This window comes from Bombina bombina, chromosome 4 (genome assembly GCF_027579735.1).
Source record: "Bombina bombina isolate aBomBom1 chromosome 4, aBomBom1.pri, whole genome shotgun sequence".
Lineage (NCBI taxonomy): Eukaryota > Metazoa > Chordata > Amphibia > Anura > Bombinatoridae > Bombina > Bombina bombina.
The window spans coordinates 1,183,263,787-1,183,279,268 of NC_069502.1; positions in this window are offsets into that span (position 1 = coordinate 1,183,263,787).

The window sequence follows — 15,482 nt, forward strand, 5'->3', positions numbered from 1 at the left end:
AGGCAATTTTGTATTTATTTTAACCAGGTACAATAGCTATTAAATAGTTAATAACTATTTAATAGCTACCTAGTTAACATAATTACAAAATTACCTGTAAAATAATTCCTAACCTAAGTTACAATTAAACCTAACACTACACTATCAATAAATTAATTAAATAAAATACCTACAATTATCTACAATTAAACCTAACACTACACTATCATTAAATAAATTAAATACAAATACCTACAAATAAATACAATTAAATAAACTAACTAAAGTACAAAAAGTAAAAAAAAAGAACTGTTACAAAAAATTAAAAAAATAATTTACAAACATTATAAAAATATTACAACAATTTTAAGCTAATTACACCTACTCTAAGCCCCCTAATAAAATAACAAAGCCCCCCAAAATGAAAAAATGCCCTACCCTATTCTAAAATAAAAATTGAAAAGCTCTTTTACCTTACCAGCCCTTAAAAGGGCCTTTTGCGGGGCATGCCCCAAAGAATTCTGCTCTTTTGCCTGTAAAAAAAAACATACAATACCCCCCCAACATTACAACCCACCACCCACATACCCCTAATCTAACCCAAACCCCCCTTAAATAAACCTAACACTACCCCCCTGAAGATCTCCCTACCTTGTCTTCACCACACCGGGTATCACCGATCCATCCAGAAGAGGGTCCGAAGTCTTCATCCAAGCCCAAGCGGGGGCTGAAGAGGTCCATCATCCGGCTGAAGTCTTGATCCAAGCGGGGGCTGAAGAGGTCCATCATCCAGCTGAAGTCTTGATCCAAGCGGGGGCTGAAGAGGTCCATCATCCGGCTGAAGTCTTCTATCAAGCGGCATCTTCAATCTTCTTTCTTCCGGCACTATCTTCATCCCGCCGACACGGAAGATCCATCCTGGCCGACGACTTCCCGACGAATGACGGTTCCTTTAAGGGACATCATCCAAGATGGCGTCCCTCGAATTCCGATTGGCTGATAGGATTCTATCAGCCAATCGGAATTAAGGTAGGAAAATTCTGATTGGCTGATGGAATCAGCCAATCAGATTCAAGTTCAATCCGATTGGCTGATCCAATCAGCCAATCAGATTGAGCTCGCAGTCTATTGGCTGTTCCGCAGTCTATTGACGTACCTTAAAGGAACCGTGATTCGTCGGGAAGTCGTCGGCCAGGATGGATGTTCCGCGTCGGCGGGATGAAGATGGAGCCGGAAGAAAGAAGATTGAAGATGCCGCTTGATAGAAGACTTCAGCCGGATGATGGACCTCTTCAGCCCCCGCTTGGATCAAGTCTTCAGCCGGATGATGGACCTCTTCAGCCCCCGCTTGGATCAAGACTTCAGCTGGATGATGGACCTCTTCAGCCCCCGCTTGGATCAAGACTTCAGCCGGATGATGGACCTCTTCAGCCCCCGCTTGGGTTTGGATGAAGACTTCGGACCCTCTTCTGGACGGATCGGTGATACCCGGCGTGGTGAAGACAAGGTAGGGAGTTCTTCAGGGGGTAGTGTTAGGTTTATTTAAGGGGGGTTTGGGTTAGATTAGGGGTATGTGGGTGGTGGGTTGCAATGTTGGGGGGGTATTGTATGTTTTTTTTTTACAGGTAAAAGAGCTGAATTCTTTGGGGCATGCCCCGCAAAAGGCTCTTTTAAGGGCTGGTAAGGTAAAAGAGCTTTTCAATTTTTATTTTAGAATAGGGTAGGGCATTTTTTTATTTTGGGGAGCTTTGTTATTTTATTAGGGGGCTTAGAGTAGGTGTAATTAGCTTAAAATTGTTGTAATATTTTTATAATGTTTGTAAATTATTTTTTTATTTTTTGTAACTTAGTTCTTTTTTTATTTTTTGTACTTTAGTTAGTGTATTTAATTGTATTTATTTGTAGGTATTTGTATGTAATTAATTTATTGATAGTGTAGTGTTAGGTTTAATTGTAGATAATTGTAGGTATTTTATTTAATTAATTTATTGATAGTGTAGTGTTAGGTGTATTTGTAACTTAGGTTAGGATTTATTTTACAGGTAATTTTGTAATTATTTTAACTAGGTAGCTATTAAATAGTTATTATCTATTTAATAGCTATTGTACCGAGTTAAAATAAATACAAAGTTGCCTGTAAAATAAATATTAATCCTAAAATAGCTACAATATAATTATTCGTTATATTGTAGCTATATTAGAATTTATTTTACAGGTAAGTATTTAGCTTTAAATAGGAATAATTTATTTAATAGGAAATAATTTATTTTGTTAGATAAAAATTATATTTAACTTAGGGGGGTGTTAGGGTTAGGGTTAGACTTAGCTTTAGGGGTTAATACATTTATTATAGTAGCGGTGAGTTCCGGTCAGCAGATTAGGGGTTAATACTTGAAGTTAGTTGACGGTGATGTTAGAGAGGGCAGATTAGGGGTCAATACTATTTATTATAGGGTTTTTGAGGCGGGAGTGAGGTGGATTAGGGGTTAATAACTTTATTATAGTAGCGGTGAGGTCCGGTCGGCAGATTAGGGGTTAATAATTGTAGGTAGGTGGCGGCGACGTTGGGGGCAGCAGATTAGGGGTTAATAAATATAATATAGGGGTTGGTGGTGCTAGGGGCAGCAGATTAGGGGTACATAGGGATAACGTAGGTTGCGGCGGTGTACGGAGCGGCAGATTAGGGGTTAATAATAATATGCAGGGGTCAGCGATAGCGGGGTCGGCAGATGAGGGGTTAATAAGTGTAAGGCTAGGGGTGTTTAGACTCGGGGTACATGTTAGAGTGTTAGGTGCAGACTTAGGAAGTGTTTCCCATTAGGAAACAATGGGGCTGCGTTAGGAGCTGAACGCTGCTTTTTTGCAGATGTTAGGTTTTTTTTCAGCTCAAACTGCCCCATTGTTTCCTATGGGGGAATCGTGCACCAGCACGTTTTTGAAGCTGGCCACGTCCGTAAGCACCGCTGGTATTTAGAGTTGCAGTGGCGGTAAATTATGCTATCTGCTCCCTTTTTGGAGCCTAACGCAGCCCTTCTGTGAACTCTAAATATCAGCGGTATTTAAAAGGTGTGGGGGGGGAAAAGCACGCGTAGCTAACGCACCCCTTTGGCCGCAGAACTCTAAATCAGATAAAAAAGCCAAAACCATAGCAATAAAGGGCAGATATGCTTTAATAGCTTTGTTGAAAGTCAAGTCCTCAGATGCTCAGATATATCTCAAAGGGACATTGCATTTCTGTCCACCATTTGAAACAACAGCAATTAAACATGCAGATTTTTTTGGCCTAAATAAAAATATAAATTAAACATGGTTTACATTGCGGGGTGCTTATTAACCTACATGTAGACAATTACTAGGACAGATTACGAGTGAACCACAAATTAATGCTTCTCGGGTTGTGCTTATATTACGAGTTGAATGTAAACTGTTATTGCTCACGCGATAACCCGGCAAGCGCAAGAAGCAGAAGTTAGAATATCGTGTGCGCATTCGTGTATTGCCACATAGAAGTCAATGGAGGGAAAAAAGTGGAAAAAAACCACCCAGCAAAAACCACCCAACTCGCGCACAAACCTGATCGCATATTCTCATTTGCGCTAACCCAACATGAAAATATGAATATTTCACATTCCAATGTTCTTCAAATAACAGGATGTATTCTATTTATTCATTAATAAATATTTCTAAATATATCTGATGTTTTTTTGGTACAATATATATCCATATATACATGATTATATATAGGTATATAATCTGCTGATTTGCATTCTCAATTCCTTTGATATCTTTTTATATCCCTTTCCTGTTTTATACAGTTCAACTACCTTTTTCCTTCAGATCCTTTGACAATTCTTTTTCTTTCCCCATGACTCAGAATCCAGAAACGTCAGTGCAGCACTGGATGAAAGATGCAAGGGTCTGTCAGGAGTCCAGAAACTCATTGACCTTTTATACACACACACTAATTACCAGCAAACAGATCACAGGTGAGGATGGTTACCTTTAATAGCCATTCAAACCTCTTTGTGTCAACTTGTGTGCATGTTATCAGGCCAAAATCACCATGGTATGTAAACTTTTGATCAGGGTCATTTGGGTAGTTGCTGTTGTCATTATGATTTAAAAAATAATAAACACAGTTGATTGATAATCAATGGCTTCAGCTAAACACTAACCATGAGTGAAAGAAAAGTTTTTGTGTTATCATTCTCACAAGAAATCATAAATTCTGCCAGGGTATGTAAACTTATGAGCACAACTGTATATAGACATATCTATACATTCACATCCATCTTCAGACATGTATATGTATGTATCTCAATGTTAAAGATCACAAGTGGAGAGTTAAATATCGCTTTTAAGAAAGCAATATTTACACTCCACTGTGTAATACAAGCACACGCTAATGTGCACCAGTATTACACAAGAGAGCGCATCGAAGAGGGTAAGCTGTGCATATATAACTTTTTTGTGCAATACTTTTTTTTAATAATTTTTATTATACATATATTATGAGTGTAACTGTTCTTTGTAATGTATTTTTGATGTGTTTTGTACAATATTTATCCAGAGCTCTGAACTTGCAGTAATCATTCTAGCGTAAATCGCTACCGTCTGAGCATTACAAAGTACAGTTACACCCAAAATAACACCATCTAATAAAAAATATTTTAAAAAAAATTGCACAAAGAAGTTATAAAGGCTCAAAGACATGAGATCTCAGGTGTTTACTTTCAACTTGTAATACCAGTTGAAACCCCAACAAGCGCAAACCCCTGCGATAAACACGTTATCCCTCGGGCACAAATGTTTGCGCTTTACTTGTAATCTGGCCCTCAGTGTTAAAATGATTTATATTAGTTCTTAATAAAACACAGTACTGCCTTTAAAAGGACATGATAGTAAAAACTTTTCAGATTTCTTCAGTTATCAAATTTACTTTGTTGTTTTTTTTTTTAAATCCTTTGTTGAAATGCATACCTAGATATACTAATGTGCAGCTAGCTGGTGATTGATTGTTACACACATATATGCCTCTTGTTATTGCCTCACCAGATTTGTTTAGCTAGCTCCCAGCACTGCGTTGCTGCTTTGGAGTTGACATTGCAGGAGGTTAAACGCATAGTTAAATGCAAGCAATATTGCAATAGTAAAACAGAATAGTGTCTTGTCTTTTTGCACATTTATATTCAGTAAGCACATTTGTAAAAGAGATTACATTTGATCTCATTTTGCTAATTTCACAAGGATCCAAACTGGACCATTCTTTAAATCAATCATTGTGAACTTGCCCCTGGGTTCTATCTGCTTGTCTCTGCTGACATTAGCGTCTGATAAGCCCTGGCTTTGTTGAAGTAAAAAATAAATAAATGCATAAAAAACATTCCCAGATCACATTACTTGACCAGAGGGACATCTTGTTCCAGGATTATTATATTACCTCCAAACACAAGCTGATGAATTATATTAATAAAACTTATAGAGCCACAATAATAAGCAAACATTTCTTCTAAATAAGTAACTCAAGTAATTCTACATCAGGACAGATACTGTAGTAGGAAGCTCAATAAATACAATTCCATTCATCATTGTTCCTACACTCAGTTTAACCAAGAGATGCTATTACATTATCAAGTAAAAGTAGATCAATTAAAGGGACACAAAACCCACATTTTTCTTTCATAATTCAAATAGAGAATAAAAAAAATTTAAAAAAAGTTTCCAATTTACATCTATTATCAAGGGTTGCATCGTTCTCATGTTATTGTTTGTTGAAGAGATACCTAAATAGGTAGCGTGCACATGTTTGAGCACTACATGGCAGGAAATAGTACCGTCATCTAGTGCCCCTGTTAATGTATAACATTGTTTCAAAACTGCTGCTATATAGTGCTGCAGACATGTGCACACTCCCGAACTTAATTTTCTGCTTTGCAACAAAGAATAACAAGAAAACAAAGACAATTTAATAATAGAAGTTAGGGGAGCTAGCTGAGCACATCAGGTAAGCCAAAGGCAGGGAGTATATACTGTATGTGCATCCACCAGTCAGCAACTATATCCCCTTAATGCATTGCTGATCTTGAGACTACCTAGGTATGCTTTCCAACAAATGATATCAAATGAACTAAGACAATTAAATACAATTGGAAAGCTGTTTAACATTGAATAATCTATCTGAATCATAAAATAAACATTGTAGGCTAGGTTAGTTTAAAGTAAGCGTGCATTTGTGAGCGCAATCCCAATTTACGTTAGAATTATTAGTGCAAATTCAGAGTTCTGGTTAACTGTTACGCAACAATAACAACAATATCTAATAAAAATTATTTATAAAAAATTGCATAAAAACGTTATAAGGGCTCAAAGATACGAGATGTCAGGTGTAAGAAAAAAATGGGACAAAAGTGCTTTTACATAGGGATCTATAGGAACACGTATAAATATATATGCATGTATTTCTCTACATATGTATTTATATGTGTATTTATGTATGTATTTCTCTACATATGTATTTATATGTGTATTTATGTATGTATTTCTATACGTATTTAAAGCCTGCCGCTTCCACCTTAAAAACATCTCTAAAATTAGACATTTCCTTACACAAGACACAACTAAGATTTTAATCCACTCTCTCATTCTTTCCCACATCGATTACTGCAACTCTGTCCTCTCTGGTCTCCCCACCTGCCGCCTAGCTCCTTTACAATCCATAATGAATCCCTCTGCCAGACTCATCTTCCTTACACGTCGCTCTTCATCTGCTGCTCATCTCTGCCAATCCCTTCACTGTCTCCAGGATTTAACACAAAATTCTCACTCTGACATACAAAGCCCTCAACTGCACTGCTCCCCCCTACATCTCAGACCTTGGGGGGTAGTTATCAAGCCGTCAACCTCAAATACGCTGGAATTCCGCAGCGTATTTGTGGCGAGGCTGATTCGCCTTAGTTATCAAAGGCTCGAGACCGGCAAAAATAGAATTTTGTGACGTAAGCTTCGATCCGCCGGACTCAGTCCGACACAGATCGATTCTTACGTCACTCCAGATGTTCCGCACACAAGTGCGGCACAATCTCACTACTTTTGCTAGTTATCAAATGACTAGCAGGTACGCTCTGCACTTTTACGGCCCAGCGTACCTGGTTTTCAAACCGCCACCCCTGGAGGCGGCGGATCCCATAGGAATCAATGGGAGTCTGACCATAGCGAAAGTACAAGTTCGCTGCTGACAGACATCCCATTGATTCCTATGGGAGCTGTCTGCACCTAACACCCTAACATGTACCCCGAGTCTAAACACCACTAATCTGCCCCCCCTACACCGCCGCAACTAAATAAAGTTATTACCCCCTAAACCGCCGCTCCCGGAGCCCACCGCAAGCAACTCTATACATATTAACCCCTAAACCGCCGCTCCAGGAGCCCACCGCAAGCTACTCTATACATATTAACCCCTAAACCGCCGCTCCCGGAGCCCACCGCAACTGTAATAAATGTATTAACCCCTAAACCGCCGCTCCCTGAACCCGCCGCAACCTATATTAAATGTTTCAACCCCTATCCTGCCCCCCCTACGCCGTCACCACCTATAATACATTTATTAACCCCTAATCTGCCCCCCCTACACCGTCGCCACCTATAATAAATTTATTAACCCCTATCCTGCCCCCCACTACGCCGCTGCCACTGTAATAAAATTATTAACCCCTAAACCTAAGTCTAACACTAACCCTAACGCCCCCCTAACTTAAATATTAATTAAATAAATATAAATAATATTTTTACTATTAACTAAATTAATCCTATTTAAAACTAAATACTTACCTTTAAAATAAACCCTAATATAGCTACAATATAAATAATAATTATATTGTAGCTATTTTAGGATTTATTTTTATTTTACAGGCACCTTTCAATTTATTTTAACTAGGAATTGAGGGGACGCCATCTTGGATGACGTCCCTTAAAGGAGCCTTCATTCGTCGTAGTCCGTCGGTGAAGAAGGAGGTTCCGCGTCGGCGGGAGGAAGATTCAAGACCCGGCTTTTAAGATGACATCGCCCGGATAGAAGACCTCTTCAGCGCCTCTTGGAAGATGACATCGCCCGGATCGAAGACTTCTTCAGCGCCACCTGGATGATGACTTCATCGGATGGAAGATTTCTTCAGCGCCGCTTGGAGGATTAACTTCTTCCGCTCTGGATGTCCACTTCGGTTCCATCGCTGCTCAGCTGAGTGAAGACGACTCAAGGTAGGATGATCTTCAGGGGATTAGTGTTAGGTTTTTGTAAGGGGGGTTTGGGTTAGATTAGGGGTATGTGGGTGGTGGGTTTTAATGTTGGGGGGGGTTGTATTTTTCTTTTACAGGCAAAAGAGCTGAACTTTTTGGGGCATGCCCCCACAAATGGCCCTTTTAAGGGCTGGTAAGGTAAAAGAGTTTTGAACTTTATTTAATTTAGAATAGGGTAGGGCATTTTTTTATTTTGGGGGGTTTGTTATTTTATTAGGGGGCTTAGATTAGGTGTAAGTATCTTAAAATTGTTGTAATATTTTTAAAATGTTTGTAACTTATTTTTTTATTTTTTGTAACTTAGCTTTTTTTATTTTGTGTACTTTAGTTAGTTTATGTAATTGTATTTAATTGTAGTTATTTGTAGGTAGTTTATTTAATTAATTTAATGATAGTGTAGTATTAGGTTTAATTGTAACTTAGGTTAGGATTTATTTTACAGGTAATTTTGTATTTCTTTTAGCTAGGTAGTTATTAAATAGTTAATAAATATTTAATAACTATTCTAACTAGCTAAAATAAATACAAAGTTACCTGTAAAATAAATATAAATCCTAAGATAGCTACAATATAATTATTATTTATATTGTAGCTATATTAGGGTTTATTTTACAGGTAAGTATTTAGTTTTAAATAGGATTAATTTATTAAAGTATAGTGTAGTGTTAGGTGTAATTGTAACTTAGGTTAGGATTTATTTTACAGGAAAATTTCAGTTTATTTTAGCTAGGTAAGCTATTAAATAGTTAATAACTATTTAATAGCTATTGTACCTAGTTAAAATAAATTGAAAGTTGCCTGTAAAATAAAAATAAATCCTAAAATAGCTAGAATATAATTATTTGTTATATTGTAGCTATATTAGGGTTTATTTTAAAGGTAAGTATTTAGTTTTAAATAGGATTAATTTAGTTAATAATAGAAATATTATTTAGATTTATTTAATTAATATTTAAGTTAGGGGGGCGTTAGGGTTAGGGTTAGACTTAGGTTTAGGGGTTAATAATTTTATTACAGTGGCGGCGGTGTAGTGGGGGGCAGGATAGGGGTTAATAAATTTATTACTGGTGACGACGGTGTAGGGGGGGCAGGATAGGGGTTAATAGGTTTAATATAGGTTGCGGCGGGTTCAGGGAACGGCGGTTTAGGGGTTAAACTATTTATTTAGTTGCGGCGAGGTGCGGGATCAGCAGGATAGGGGTTAATAACTTTATTATAGAGGGCGACGGTGTAGGGGGGGGGCAGGATAGGGGTTACTAGGTATAATGTAGGTGGCAGTGGTGTCCATGAGCGGCGGTTTAGGGGTTAATACATTTATAAGACTTGCGGCGGGGTCTAGGAGTGGCGGTTTAGGGGTTAATACATTTATAAGACTTGCGGCAGGGTCTAGGAGCGGCGGTTTAGGGGTTAGTAACTTTATTGAGTTGTGGGAGGCTCCGGGGGCGCCGGTATAGGGATAGAACAGTGTAGTTTAGTGTGAGTGCTTAGTGACAGGCTAGCAATAAAGCTGGGAAAAAGCCGAAGAGCAGCGAGATCGGATGAGTGATAACTCTCACAGTCTGCTGCTCATCGCCCCGCGGCTTTTTGACAGCTTTATTTGATAACTTAGGCGTATTTTTTCAGGTCCGCGGTGGCGAAGGTAGGTGAGCTTAGGCGGGCGTATTGGGCCGGCGAAGGCAGAAAAGTAGACGGCTTGATAACTACCCCCCCTTGTCTCCAAATACTCTCCCTCCCGTCCCCTTCGCTCTGCTCATGACCTCCTCCTCTCCTCCTCTCTGGTTACCTCATCGCACTCCCGTTTACAGGACTTCTCCAGACTGGCTCCCATCTTGTGGAACTCTCTGCCTCACTCCACAAGACTCTCCCCTAGTTTTGAAAGCTTCAAGCACTCCCTAAAGACTCTACTGTTCAGGGATGCATACAACCTACACTAACCTTTCTTTATACCAGTTCCTCTCCTCCATTGCTATACCCTGAACCCCCTTAGCATGTAAGCCTAAGAGTCCAGCTGTTTGTAGATCACCTTCTTAAGAGCTGACTACAACAGTGCGACTCTTGGCAGGGCCTTCTACCCATTTTATCCCTCTACCCATTTTATCCCTATAATTGTTTTGTTGTACTCCACTTTTGTTTATAGCGCTGCAGAATCTGTTGGCGCTCTACAAATAACCGATAATAATAATAATAATAATATATATGTATTTACAGACATTTATACACACATATATATATTATGATAAAGCAGGAATAACTTAATAGCAGTCCCTTCTATGCCACAAAGCACTGAAATACACTTCCACTTTCTAAAACTATTAGTAATACTTAAAGGGACATTCCAGTCAAATTGTAAATACTTGTAGATCAATGACATTTTTTAATAAAAACATATTTACAATATACATATAGTGGCAAAAATGCTTCTAGTAAATGTTGTCACTGTTTTAGTGTTAACATTTGTTTCTGCACTTGCATGTGAAGCATAGTTAGATATTCTCAGTGCACCAACATTTTAAATCCTGCAGCTGCTCAGAGCACCAGTGGGGATTGTAGCATGTCAGCAATTAACAAATTGAGTCATTACCAGATGGTACACAAAACCTTAGGCTCTCTGAGCAAGTGCTGTGTTTAAAATGCTGGTGCACGGTGCATAGTTAAATACACTTTTGAAACAGCTATAGCTTTTGTTAGAAGCAGTTTTTTCTAATACATTTATATTACAAAATGCTTCTATTAAAAACTTGAATGCATCCATGTGAATTCACTCGCAGAATCACACACCGTTTTCACAGCTCATTCATTAAATCAAGCTAAAAAATGAAAACTGCATCAGACACACTGTCACCCCACTGTGCTACACCAAAAGATATAGCAACACTACAAGATGAATATCACATTTTATTGATAGTTCATAGTGTAACAACAATGTTTTAATTGTCTTATTCTGGCTCTTTCATTATCATTAAACAGACACATATTTACACCACAAGGGGGCATTACAAATTCACAAATTAAATCATTAACCCTTGCATGAAAAAGGGGTTAAGCTAAAAATATCCTAGAGCCCACTTCGGGTACCTCAAAAGAACAACCTATCATCTGAAGAAAATACTAAGGGCCATATGTGGAGTGGTATTTTGCGTTTTCGCTATAGTGAAAACCCTGCTAGGATTTTCATTTTTGCGCTGGTATTACAAGTTAAAAAAAAAAAAACAACCAGCCCAAAAACAGAATTTACAATATCGTGTGCGTGTTCACGTATTCTCCCAAATGAGTCAATGGAGAAAAAAAAGTGGGGAAAAACCTCTAACACCCTACTTTTGCGCAAACACCATCACATATTCTCATTAGTGCTAACCCGACATGAAAACAGGTATATTTCCTATTTCAATGTTCTTTAAAATGTTTGTTTGTAATATACCCATACCTGATCGCATACTGTAAAATGCGCATACATGATCACATACTGTAAACTGTGCATACCCGATTGCATACTGTAAAATATACATACATGATCACATACTGTAAAATGTGCATACCGGATTGCATACTGTAAAATGTGCATACCGGACTGCATACTGTAAAATGTGCATACATGATCGCATACTGTAAAATGTGCATACCCGATCGCATACTGTAAAATGTACATATTGTAAAATGCGCATACATAATCGCATACTGTAAAATGCACATACATGATCGCATACTGTAAAATGTGCATACCCAATCGCATACTGTAAACTGTGCATACATGATCGCATACTGTAAAATGTGTATACCTGATAGCATACTGTAAAATGTGCATACATGATCGCATACTGTAAAATGCACATACATGATCGCATACTGTAAAATACTGATAGCCGATTGCATAATGTAAAATGTGCATACATGACCACAGACTGTAAAATGCGCATACTCAATCACATACTGTAAAATGCACATACCCAATCACATACTGTAAAATGAGCATACATGACCGCATACTGTAAAATGCTCATACATGATTGCATACTGTAAAGTGCGCATACATGATTGCATACTGTAAAATGCTCATACATGATTGCATACTGTAAAGTGCGCATACATGATTGCATACTGTAAAGTGCACATACCCAATCACATACTGTAAAATGAGCATACATGAACGCATACTGTAAAATGCGCATACATGATTGCATACTGTAAAGTGCGCATACATGATTGCATACTGTAAAATGCTCATACATGATCGCATACTGTAAAATTTGCATACATTATTATTATACTTTATGTACTTTATGTGCATACCCGATCGCATAATATAAAATGCACATACATGATCACATACTGTAAAATGCGCATACATGATCGCATACTGTAAAATGCACGTACATGATCACATACTGTAAAGTGCGCATACATGATCGCATACTGTAAAATGTGCATACATGATCGCATACTGTAAAATGCGCATACATGATCGCATACTGTAAAAAGCGCATACATTATTATTATTATGATACTTTATTTATGAAGCGCCATCATATTCTGCAGCGCTGTCCATGAATACAGTTCATTTAAATAAAACAATAATATAAAACTTCTAAGAGACAGGACAAAAATTACAAACACATACAGGAGTAACTGAGGGCACTATTCCCGTGGGAACTTACAATCTAGAAGGGTAGGAGGTTGAGAAACAGGAGGTGAGGACTGCAAGATTGAGAAAGATGTTAATACAAAGATGAGGGAAATGTTGTTAGGTAAGAGAAATATCATTGAGTTGGGCGGTAGGTTTCTCTGAACAGAAAAGTCTTCAGAGAGCATTTAAAGGAAGAAAGATTAGGGCAAAGCCTGACAGCACGAGGGAGAGTGTTCCAGAGGGTAAGTGCTGCATGACAGAAGTCCTGCAGTCTAGCATGAGAGGAGGTGATAGTTGCGGATGCAAGGAGCAGGCCATTGTTGGATCTTAGTGGGCTGGCTGGAGTATACTTGTTGATTAGAGAGGATAGGTAGAGGGGAGCGGTGTTGGTGAGCGCTTTGTATGCAAGGGTGAGAATTTTGAATTTTATTCTGCTGTGTATGGGGATCCAATGAAGGGACTCGCAGAGAGTTGCAGCAGATACAGGGCGACGGGAAAGGTGGATCAGCCTGGCAGAGGCATTTAGGATGGATTGAAGGGGGGGGGGAGAGGCGGGAAAGAGGAAGGACAGTAAGTAGGTTATTGCAGTAGTCAAGTCGGGAAATAACAAGGGAGTGGATTATTTGCTTTGTGGTGATAGCGCACAGAAAAGGTTGAATCTTGGAAATGTTGCGTAGATGGTTGCGGCAGGATGTAAAAAGCGATTGGATATGGGGGTAAAGGATAAATTTGAGTCAAGTGTACAGTGGGGCAAAAAATTATTTAGTCAGCCACCAATTGTGCAAGTTCTCCCACTTAAGAAGATGAGAGAGGCCTGTAATTTTCATCATAGGTATACCTCAACTATGAGAGACAAAATGTGGAAACAAATCCAGACAATCACATTGTCTGATTTGGAAATAATTTATTTGCATATTATGGTGGAAAATAAGTATTTGGTCACCTACAAACTAGCAAGATTTCTGGCTCTCACAGACCTGTATCTTCTTCTTTAAGAGGCTCCTCTGTCCTACACTCATTACCTGTATTAATGGCACCTGTTTGAACTTGTTATCAGTATAAAAGACACCTGTCCACAACCTCAAACAGTCACACTCCAAACTCCACTATGGTGAAGACCAAAGAGCTGTCGAAGGACACCAGAAACAAAATTGTAGACCTGCACCAGGCTGGGAAGACTGAATCTGCAATAGGCAAGCAGCTTGGTGTGAAGAAATCAACTGTGGGAGCAATAATTAGAAAATGGAAGAGATACAAGACCACTGATAATCTCCCTCGATCTGGGGCTCCACGCACGATCTCACCCCGTGGGGGTCAAAATGATCAGAAGAACGGTGAGCAAACAGCCCAGAACCACACAGGGGGACCTAGTGAATGACCTGAAGAGAGCTGGGACCAACGTAACAAAGGCTACCATCAGTAACACACTACGCCGCCAGGGACTCAGATCCTGCAGTGCCAGATGTGTCCCCCTGCTTAAGCCAGTACATGTCCAGGCCTGTCTGAAGTATGCTAGCGAGTATTTGGATGATCCAGAAGCGGATTTGGAGAATGTCATATGGTCAGATGAAACCAAAGTAGAACTGTTTGGTAGAAACACAACTCATTGTGTTTGGAGGAGAGAGAATGCTGAGTTGCAACCAAATAACACCATACCTACTGTCAAGCATGGGGGTGGCAACATCATGCTTTGGGGCTGCTTCTCTGCAAAAGGAACAGGACGACTGATCCGTGAACATGAAAGAATGAATGGGGCAATGTATTGTGAGATTTTGAGTGCAAACCTCATTCCATCAGCAAGGACATTGAAGATGAAACATGGCTGGGTCTTTCAGCATGACAATGATCCCAAACACACCACCCGGGCAATGAAGGAGTGGCTTTGTAAGAAGCATTTCAAGGTCCTGGAGTGGCCTAGCCAGTCTCCAGATCTCAACCCCATAGAAAACCTTTGGAGTGAGTTGAAAGTCTGTGTTGCCCAGCGACAGCCCCAAAACATCACTGCTCTAGAGGAGATCTGCATGCAGGAATTGGCCAACATACCAGCAACAGTGTGTGACAACCTTGTGAAGACTTACAGAAAATGTTTGACCTCTGTCATTGCAAACAAAGGATATATAACAAAACATTGAGATGAACTTTTGATATTGACCAAATACTTATTTTCCACCATAATTTGCAAATAAATTCTTTCCAAATCAGACAATGTGATTGTCTGGATTTGTTTCCACATTTTGTCTCGCATAGTTGAGGTATACCTATGATGAAAATTACAGGCCTCTCATCTTCTTAAGTGGGAGAACTTATACAATTGGTGGCTGACTAAATACTTTTTTGCCCCACTGTAACTCCGAGGCAATACCAGGTCGATGGAGTGTCCATAACGGTGGGTAGGGAATAGGGTGGATTGTGAGAGGCCGGAAGATGTGAGTGAAAGATGTTTAGAGGCAGCAGGGCAGACGGGTTGTCAATTGGAATGTTGAAGTCCCCAAGAATTAGGGTTGGTATATTTGTAGAGAGAAAGTGAGGAAGCCAGGTGGCAAAATTGTCAAGGAAATGGGAGGTAGGTCCAGGAGGGCGATAGATG